At 42.3% G+C, this 9,900-nt stretch overlaps 1 protein-coding gene across 3 annotated transcripts in view; it reads left to right on the top strand.

The window, feature by feature from the left end:
* The first annotated feature begins 4,822 nt into the window (after window positions 1–4,822).
* The window catches only part of tnr (tenascin R (restrictin, janusin)), a 101,390-nt gene continuing 96,312 nt past the window's right edge, over window positions 4,823–9,900 (top strand). For all 3 annotated transcript variants that reach the window (XM_012825734.3, XM_031563315.2, XM_031563314.2), the window contains exon 1: window positions 4,823–5,156. The gene's annotated coding sequence lies outside the window, so the exon portion shown is untranslated. The remainder of the gene's footprint in view (window positions 5,157–9,900) is intronic.

Genomic DNA, 9,900 nt, shown 5'->3' with positions numbered 1-9,900 from the left:
CAACCTCTTTGAATGGTTTTCATGCTTTAAACATCTTTCCTCACCTGGTTCAGTCTGAGAAGCATTGATCGTTTGTCTGAAACACAAACTATTTTCTTACACCATCTTCTCCCATGTCCTATTTACCCATCTCCGTACACAGTAGATTTATTTTATATGAAAACATACTCCACAATAATGGTTTCTGCTAACATCATCTCAACTATTTTCGTGTAAGTGTCTCTTTGCAAGTATTTTATGGACAAAATGTGTGGTGTGATAATGTAGTCATGCAGCGTGCTTTGGGTGTGTGGATGTATGAGGATGTGGATGTCATGCCGATAAAGAACAGTCAGTGCCTCAGAAAGCTTAAGCACCTGCACAAATGTTTCTGGCTCCTGCTGACTATTATAAGACTAAACTAATAGCACAGTGCTGTGGCAGGGATTACGTAATGTATGCTATAGACACTGAGGCTTCTTTTTCATTGTGCATTGGCCCCTGGAGATTGAGGCAATTTATTTAAAGAGAAGTATAGCGATTACATTTCAAAGAATTCATTCCACTAATTCTTAATCAAGTTACTGTGGACTTTGGTTTATACTGAGGCTAGCGGCTACAATAGTTTGTTTGCCCTTTGAAGATGACAGGGGCGTGACTATAGGCAGTGCAGCCAGTGCAATTGCACTGGGCCCCACAGTAATGAGAGGGCCCACATGGACAAATATACCCCTATGAGATAGAAGAGATGATTACACCTTTAATATTTAAATCATTTTCATAATCAATTTTGGATAATTTTGTTTTTTGGTAGTGACATCATTCAAGTGCAAAGGCTACCCGGAAAAATATGTCAGTGCAGTGTATGCTCCAACAACATTTAATTAGATTACACATACGCCAAACAAACTTCTGATTCAAAAGCAGCCCCAGCCGGTGTCCCCTAGGGGGTGCTATTATCCTCATTGCTCATTTGCAACAGCCTGGATTAATCTCTGCCTCTCTGTCTGTTAAATTAACCCTGTGAAATATGCAGATGACCATGCAATCACAGAGTTCCTGATTAGGTCTCTACATGGCCTGATTCAGAAGGCCTTGGATTCTGTGGCTGAATGGGGACAGGAGTTTTTTTCTGACAATGAATGGAGCTAAAACCATGGATCTGCTAATCAGTGCTAGGAGAGAGGACAACACCCCCTCTCCACTGTCTCCCACAATATCTGGAGTCTTGCTGGGAGTTCAGATATCATCTGATTTGTCATGGGATGCCCACAATCATTTTCTTCTCTCTCTTATAGCGTGACCTTTGCCCAAAAATACCAATGGCTGTGAAAACAGTTCCTCATCACCATAACCATTAAGTACATATACGCATATTAGGTAACCGAGCTCTGCCCACTCACTTTGTCTCTTTTCTTCCCCTCCTGGTCTAGACTGTCTCTGCTGTGGGATGCTGCTGTAGTCTGCAGGATCTACTTGCAGAAACCCTCTGCCTACACCTATCCATCCCCACCATGCTGTCATGCATTAATTCCACCCCACTCATGATACATCTACATACTTTGTGCTAGCCTATTTACCCGTAATTTAAATAAGTGCCACCATCGACATAGTTTTCTGTTTCATTGCTGTACTTACCCTTGTAATAGTGACTTCACGAGCACACTGTACACCCACTAAGCTGTTCTACAATACTTGAACGCTCTCTCCCCATCTTATCCACTATTCATTCACTCATGAGCTGAGGTTCTGCCCAAGGTTTCTTCCTGTTACCTTTGTGGGAGTTTTCCTTGTCCCTGTTGCCTTTGTGCTTGCTCCAGGGGGGCTTTGTAAAGCGCCTTGAGACAATTTAATTGTTTTGGCGCTATAATAAATCAAATTGAATTGAATTGAATTATATGCTTTCAAAGACAAGGCCATGGATCTATTAATTAAGTGTTGCCTAAAGAACTGGTCTTCAATGTGATGTTGTAAAACAAATATACCTGATCTTTATTTGTGCAATCCTTGAGTATGCCAGCCCTGTTTGGGATGGGCTGACAAAGGGTCTCTTCGAGGCGCTGGAAAGGGTACAAAAACAATGTTGCAGGATCACTGGCATTCCGTGTTCTTCTCTTCCATCACCCCGCACCCCTCACTAACATAATCAAGGAAAGTTCATCCCCTCTGTATGGTATCCTGCTTGCAGCCTCGACACTTACTTACTCTCTTTGTCGAAGTGGGAAATAAATCTGTAGTGCCCATAAGCAGAACCAAAAGACATCGAAAGAACTCTCTTTATTCCTCGTGCTCTTAAATTGTTTCTCAAATGACTTATATATTATATATTTATAATATATAAGATATATATATATATTAATTCTTTGTTTCTGATAATGGTGTTGACCATTGTAATGCCTGACACATTTCAGGTTTCACTGTTTTAAAACTGTGTTTTTCTGATGCTGTACCCTGCCATGTCAAACTTTAATGAATTAGACTGAGTCTGATATCTGTCTGTTCGAGATATTCCCTAAGGATATCTTTGACAGCGAACAATGCTAAGGCATTTAGGTAGCGCTTTCCTCATGAACATTCAGTTTCCTCTGCCACCCTGCAAAATGAACAGTCTATCTATCTAGCTAGCTATTACTGAAACTGAACTGATAGCAACTGAAATATTGGTGAAAGTACGCTACAGAGAACATAAAATCAATGCCAGCCTTTACCTCAAATATACATATTACAGACAATTCATCTGACTTCAAACACTGCTAGTGATATTGAAGTAAAGTTAGCTTTATATAGTGAGCATATTCATTAAAATTTTCCACAATGGTGGAGTAGAGACAGCTTAGGAGAGACTTTGGATACACATAATGTAGGGTGACCAGACGTCCTCTTTTACCCGGACATGTCCTCTTTTTCGAGAACTAAAAAATGCGTCCGGCAGGGATTCCAAAATCGTCCGGGATTTAGCCTCGTCGGATATTTGTGTTTCTCTGGGTCTTTCACATACTAATTATTACGCCCTTACAAGTTTTGGAAAGGGCATCTCCCTTACTTTCCACCTTCTTGCGCGAGCTCTGACTGTAGAGAGAACTGTCATTGGTTGACCGCCTTCTCAGTGTTGCCAGGTGTACATCTGCATGTGAAAAAGATGTAAAAACTTTGTTGCGGGGGAGGGGGTCAAATCTGGTCACCCTACATAATAAATAAAAATAATAATAATAAAAAATCATGGTATTTGTTGCATCTGGAAAACCTTGTATTGCAGAAGTTGAATGATGTATAAAAGATAGACCCATTGTAAATCCAGCAGTGGAGCTAAGACCAGCTGTCAGGTTTGTTATGTGAAGTAAGAAACATCAGCACATAGCCTAACAAATGGTTAAGTGCTGAGGCAGCAACAAGAGAAGATATGGAATATAGGTGTCTTGTTTAGAGCATGTTTAGGCTATTACACTATGTCCAGTAGAGTAGATGACATTCTTATGGAATTACATTTTTAAAGGATACAACTATGCTATTAGGACTAAACGTCCTCATTTCAACTAATAATAATTTATGTTCGAACATACACAGTATACACAAAGATATAATTTTTTTTTGTTTGAGTTGAAGATAAACATAGTCATACCAACTGTGAGAAGGTGAATTCCCCCCCTTCTCACTGTGGCCCAAAAAGGGAGAATGACTTGACTCCCCCACCACAATGGTTAGGTCCGGGCTCCCCCACATAAATGGTTGGGTCTAAATTGGCTAATTGGACCAACTAAGCCCAGGTGGCAGCCTATGTAAAGGGTGCCTCATTCCAGGAGAAGAGGGAGAGCAAAGATAATGGTGCATAGATCAGGCTGTAAGTTAGATGCATGGCTACAGATTTGTGCCTAGTCTTTTTGGTGTATGTTTGTTCAATTGGTGAACATGTTTTGGGGTTGATGTCGAGAAGCCCCGTATAAATAAATAGAGCTTTTTTTTTATAAGAGCCACCATCTCCTGCAATGTTTTCCTGACTTCACCACTAAGTTCTTTTGCCACATCCCAAAACGTGGGGTGGCCGCCTCAGTCATTTTCACAGCAACAAAGAGACTTTTTACCTGAGGTTTTGTTAGAGACCAGCATTGATTTGACTGATGAGAAAATGCTACTCAGCAATTATAAGAGACCAGCCTTTATTGCATTGATTAAAACTTACCGAGTGATTATAAAAGGCATGAAAAGGTTATTGCAGACGTGGTCATTATCGGAAACTTTACAGTATACACTTACACTGTTTATTGTTTCACTGGCTGCAGTACTTCTCAGTTTTAGTATATACCCATCTGACAGGACAGACTGCACTGTGTGTATGAAAGAAGACAGGAAAGAGAGGCAGGGAGTGAGGGTGAGAGAAAGGGAAAAAGACAGAGAAAGAGAAAGAGAGAACCCCTGCTTCCCTTACACTATTTCTCCAAACCAAACAGAGCAGGACTGAGCCACGAGGGAGCTGCTGCTTGGACTGAGCTCAGGCTGCTATTGGAAACACCCACTAGGGGCTGCACGAGCTGAGTATGATCAGATCAATACAATGAAAGAGAGAGAGGGAGGGAGAGAGGGAGGGAGAGGGAGAGAGTCAGCGGGGGAAGAAGGGAGGGAGAAAAAGGCAGAAGCAGGAACATAGAGAAGCGGAGCTATTGGGAGAAAATGAGCTTGTGTGCATGAGAGAAAGCTATTGACAGTGAGAGCAAAAGGAGGAGGAGGGAAAGAGTGAGCGAGTGAGAGAGAGGGAGGGGAGAGAGTGGGAGAAAGGCACATGCACAGATGTACAGTGTGTGTCTGACTGAGTGAGAGACCGGGTGAGGGGGAGAGTGTGAGAAAGGCAGAGCGAGAGAGCGAGAGCGAGAGAGAGAGAGAGAGAGAGAGAGAGAGAGAGGAAGAGAGAGCAGGAGCAAGGTGCACACGTTGCCCTGCTTCCCCATTGCAGCCGCGACCGGCAGGGAGAGAGGAGCTCCCCGACTAATCAGCGGGAACAACAGAGCCTCAGAACACTTGGTGGACAGATCAATATCCCCCCAGCAGAAGAGACAGGCACAAGGAGAAGCTTTCTTAGGATCACCGACAGAGAGATAGACACACACCGAGACGGATAGAGAGAAAGAGAGACCGAGTCAGAGGAAGACAACCCAAAGCATCCTCCTTCCTGCTTCTTAGACTGGGTAAGTTGTGTAGCATGTTTAAAGGATAGGATGCTCCCTTTACCTATAGGTACATGTCAAAGGGGGAAGGGGGGTGGGGGGGTGGGGATGGGGTCATGTGTGTGGGTCAAGGTATGCATTGGCCAGAGGTCTCCTCATAAATCCAAACATTGCACTGTTTCTCAGGGGAGACTAAGTAATACCACTATCAGAAGACAGGTTTGTTGAATGGCTGGTTTGTTGAATGCATATTTATTTTAATTGACTGTGTGGCATTTCCAAATTGGATCACATTAGACTGGATTTCAGAAAGATGTTGTCACATTTCTCCAAAACTAGCTAGGATTATTTGTATCCTCTGGGTGAGGACTCTAAATGTGTCAGTATACTGGAGGACAAGAGTTTAAATAAACTACTCTTTGTTCTTTTGTCTGTTCATGCACAAGCAACGCTATTTTTTGTGTTGACTCAAAAGAGTACAGCTGTTCCCCAGGGTAATGTAGATTCTTTATAGAGCTAATATGTTTTCATATTATTGATAGAAAAAAGTTTATGCTTACTCACACTAGGCTTTTCCGGATATTCCAGAATGTGAATATTTCCTTAAACACTTGCTTCACTTGGTTGCTATTGGTTGCTAAGTAGGTTATTTGGGAATTTTGGAATTATCTGTAAAACAAGTTCTTGTTGTGAGAGGGAGGTCTAAGAAAGCTTTTTTCTTAAATTGATATGATCTCCTCCCGTACAGAGTTGGCTTCGACCACTTCATCCTTCAAGCACAAAGAATGACTAAACTAAACTAGACTAGACTAGACGAGTTTTTGGAGTATTTCATTATATGTAGGGCTGGGTATTGGCACAGACGCCCTTATTTGATCCGACTCCAATTCACAAGCGAGTGATTCATTTCAATTCGATTTGATTAGATTCCAATTCGATATCGATGGGAATGAGATATTAAATACTTTAAAGCAGCTTTCCATATTTAGAGATATTCTTTAAAAGATCTAAAGGAGTGTGACCAGAACTGCTGTTCCAAGTTTGCTATTGTAAAAAATGGAAAGCAAATGCTTAGAAACTCTGTAGACCCCTGTGCGTTGTTTTCTCGATTATCAGTAAATTATGTTTCCATGAGTAAATTGTGTTTTCATAATTCTGTTCATATTGCTTTTAACTTGTGAGAATAAGTTGGGACACAAATTTACAAATGCAGAATCACTGGACACAAACTGTGAAAAACGCTAAAGGCTTGTAAACCAAATTATTTTTATTTGAGGCAAACATGGGAATAGTTGCTTTAACAGTGAACAGGTTTTCCTCTATGTGTTTTCAGTGTGCCCAAATTGAACGAGAGAGTGACATCTGGGGAGGACTGATAATAATTGCATTTTCTTTAATATGACAGTTATTGCTATGATTAACAAAGACTTTGATCCAGGAATTTCACAGATTGTTATCGAATCGGAGGAATTTAATCTAATGCTAATTACATGCAGTATTTTCTCACATAACACGTAAAATGGTAAAATTCCGAAGGCAGCCATAGACCATCAGGCTTGTAAATGATTTTAAGTTCTTAGCTGCAATGCACTATCAAAGATTAGGTGTGTGCAAAATGTTATGCATTGCTAACAATCAGCAAAAATCATTGAACATGTGAGCATCCCGTCATAGAGACTTTGATGGCTAAGCAGTGCAAGTCAGGGAGCAGACTGTGGGGCTTTTGGATCAACTCAATTGATGTTACTCTAAAGTTAGTCCAGTAATAAAAAATCCCCTTTAAATCTGGTGTGGGCAAGTCCCAGAGGCTAACGAGAGCCAATTGCTGCGGGCAGCCTTAGGGCTCTTTGCGTTGAGTTTCAAGATTGACTCGGATGGAACCGAATTCTATTTGTTATTGTCCAGTGCAATGGGGAAACTTTTCTATGCACGGTGTGTTTGAGAGACAGGGCACGCCAGATAAGCTGCGGTGCATCTCCACGGAAATAAAGTGTTTATTTCAAATGTGTCAGCTGTTCCTTCTGAGGTATGGAGAAATGTTAAAGCAAATGCTGATACCCTATGCACCTCTGCTTGACTCTCTCTCATTCTCTCTCTCTCTCTCTCTCTCTCTCTCTCTCTATCTCTCTCTCTCTCTCTCTCTCTCTCTCATTCTCTCTCTCTCTATATCTCTCTCTTTCATTATCTCTCTCTCTCTCTCTCTCTCTCTCTCTCTCTCTCTCTGCAGTGCTGTGCTCTGAAGGTTATTGTCATATTTCTTAAGTGTCTAATTTGTCAAAGTCACCTCAACATATTGGCCATGGGCAGAGAGTTGGATATTGGCATGGTATTAAAAAATCTGGTGTAGGGGGTTGTCTTTATCAGTGATTTACTAGGAGGTGAATAAATCAAATTTTTCCGAATGCTATCCAGTGGTGCTCTGTGCCTCCACATATTGGCTATGAGAGAGACCCAGAGGTATGGCATTAGCTCTCCGTAGGTCAGGCGTACTTCTTGCCCACTCATTTTTGCTCCTTCCTCTTGTGCCCGTGTCATTAGTCTTGGGCAAGCGTTCAAAGGTTTTCCCTGAGTCTGAAAATTTAGATAACATTCTCTGCATCCCTCCAACTGAGCAGGCCTATCCATTAAGCCACGGGCGCATTCAAAAACCTGTTAAACTAACACAGGCCTATTTATGCAAATGCGCCTTACGGACAGAAAACGTTAATGCCTTAGCTTTGAGCTCAGGGAAAGCAAACATCATCTAAATAAACATGTTTATGTATTTTATGTGTATTTTAAGGGAACATTTTTCAGTGCTAAAATCTCATGAGAGTGAAAAATGTGAAAAAGTTTGTAGCTGTCTTTCCTGTTCGAACCCTATACAGTTGCAGACCATGCAGACATCATTAGTGCAGTGGAAGAAACTCCAACCGAGAGGGACACCATTACGCTGTGAGCTGATTCATTGCCCTAGGATCTCTCTCACTCTTTTTTTTTTACCCCCTCTATATCCGTGTGAATAATTGATATTTACCAGAGTGCCAATGGGTAGCCAAACAACGAGATTGTGTTAGTCTGTGCGGTAATTAATAATTTACATAATGTTTCAGTGCTGGGGATTAGTGCCCTCCATAGTGCCCAGCAGTTATTGTGTTAGCGAAGGTTTCCCCATTACTCCCTATCACGCCGCAGATGTAATTAAGACATGATCCCATTTGTATTCCGACCCGGCCGAAGTCAGATGAAAACCTGAAAAGGTTAGGTTGCGCTGTGCTGAAGGCTCAGGTGATGAATGCCTGTCAGTTAACACATACATGTTTTATGTGTCTTCTTCATTATAGTCAGGACTTTAAGTGAAAGTGTTTAGTAATTAGTGAATTATTTATATATTTATTGGAAATGGTCAGTTTGATGGAAAGTCCTCAGGATCTATGCCATTTGACTGTACATGGTAGGTGAAGACCAGGCTACATTTTAGATGTGGCCTTCATTTGTTCATAGTACTCATATGTAGCCATGGTATATACAGTCTGTCAAGTGTGCAATCTATTTGATAAATGTTCAGGGGGCCTTGTGTTAAATGGTGTTCTCCGACTGAAGCAAGCATTTGAGACCAAAAGAGGGGGGGGGGGGGGGGATTGCTAGAACTCTGTTGATGCACTCATAACCCCATCCGCCTACGGCTTGACCACAACAACCCTGCCTCCCCCCACTGAGGGAGTCTGCTGGAGGTCCATCGACACCAGCGGGGGGCGCTGAAGAGCTCTCCAGTGCTCCGGGGCTCACTGGGCAGTGGAGAACGTCTTCCTTAGCAATGGCAGACCCCATTAAAAACAGCATAGCACTAGCGCTGAACTTCAGCAAAATGATTCCAGTAAATGGGATTGTAATGAATATGGTAATCAAGGAGAGTGAGTCAACATTTTATTTATTTTTTTCGCCCAGAGAATTACACATATTACTATCCAGAATCGGGAATGATGGAAAGATGTGAGCTAAATCATGAAACTTCATATGACAACAAGAGAGCAACTGCAAGTGTGTGTGTGTGTGTGTGGGTGGAGGGGTCTCCTGTCTGTCTGTATATTTGATGAGTGAGTTAATGCAGATGAGTAGATGCAGCTGCAGAATTTAACTGCAAGGTGGGTGGGCATCTCTGGTGGTATGAGATAAATCTCAAACCGCCCTCAGTCGGAAAAGCGCAGATGAGGACAGGAAACAATCGATAAAGTCCTTAAAACAAGCCATCGTACTGTATAACAACCAGTGACAGGACATTTGTCTTATCAGGTCCAGTTTGATTGGGTCTGAGCAAACCATGCAATTGACAGCAGTGCAAACCTGAGCAGGAAAAGAAATAATCGAACGGATCGAAAACGAGCATCACACAGGTCAGAGTATGGAGCGCTGTATGTGTCAATGCTCTCAGGTTTGGCACAGTTTCTTGCTGTTTGTGCTAAGTAAAGAGCACTTCAAACAGAGGATGGGGAGGCGTGTGAGAGACCAAGGACGGCTTCTGTCATGACACAGGGAGTGAGTGACAGGCCAGATTAGCTGAAAGGGCAGTGGGACACCTCATCTGACGCAGACTCAATGGACGGGTGTCAATCAATCACATCCAGCTCAAAGTCAGAGAGTGGGTCATGACTAAATGTGGACGCACCCATGCACAGGCATGCACACACCACACACAACACACACACACACACACACGCACACACACACACACACACGCACACACACACACACACCTTCCAAGGAGACGCAGCACATTTCCATACTT

Source organism: Clupea harengus, chromosome 25 (genome assembly GCF_900700415.2).
Source record: "Clupea harengus chromosome 25, Ch_v2.0.2, whole genome shotgun sequence".
NCBI classification, from domain to species: Eukaryota; Metazoa; Chordata; class Actinopteri; order Clupeiformes; family Clupeidae; genus Clupea; species Clupea harengus.
Note: the sequence above shows the minus strand (reverse complement) of the source record. Positions and strands in the feature narration are given on the sequence as shown.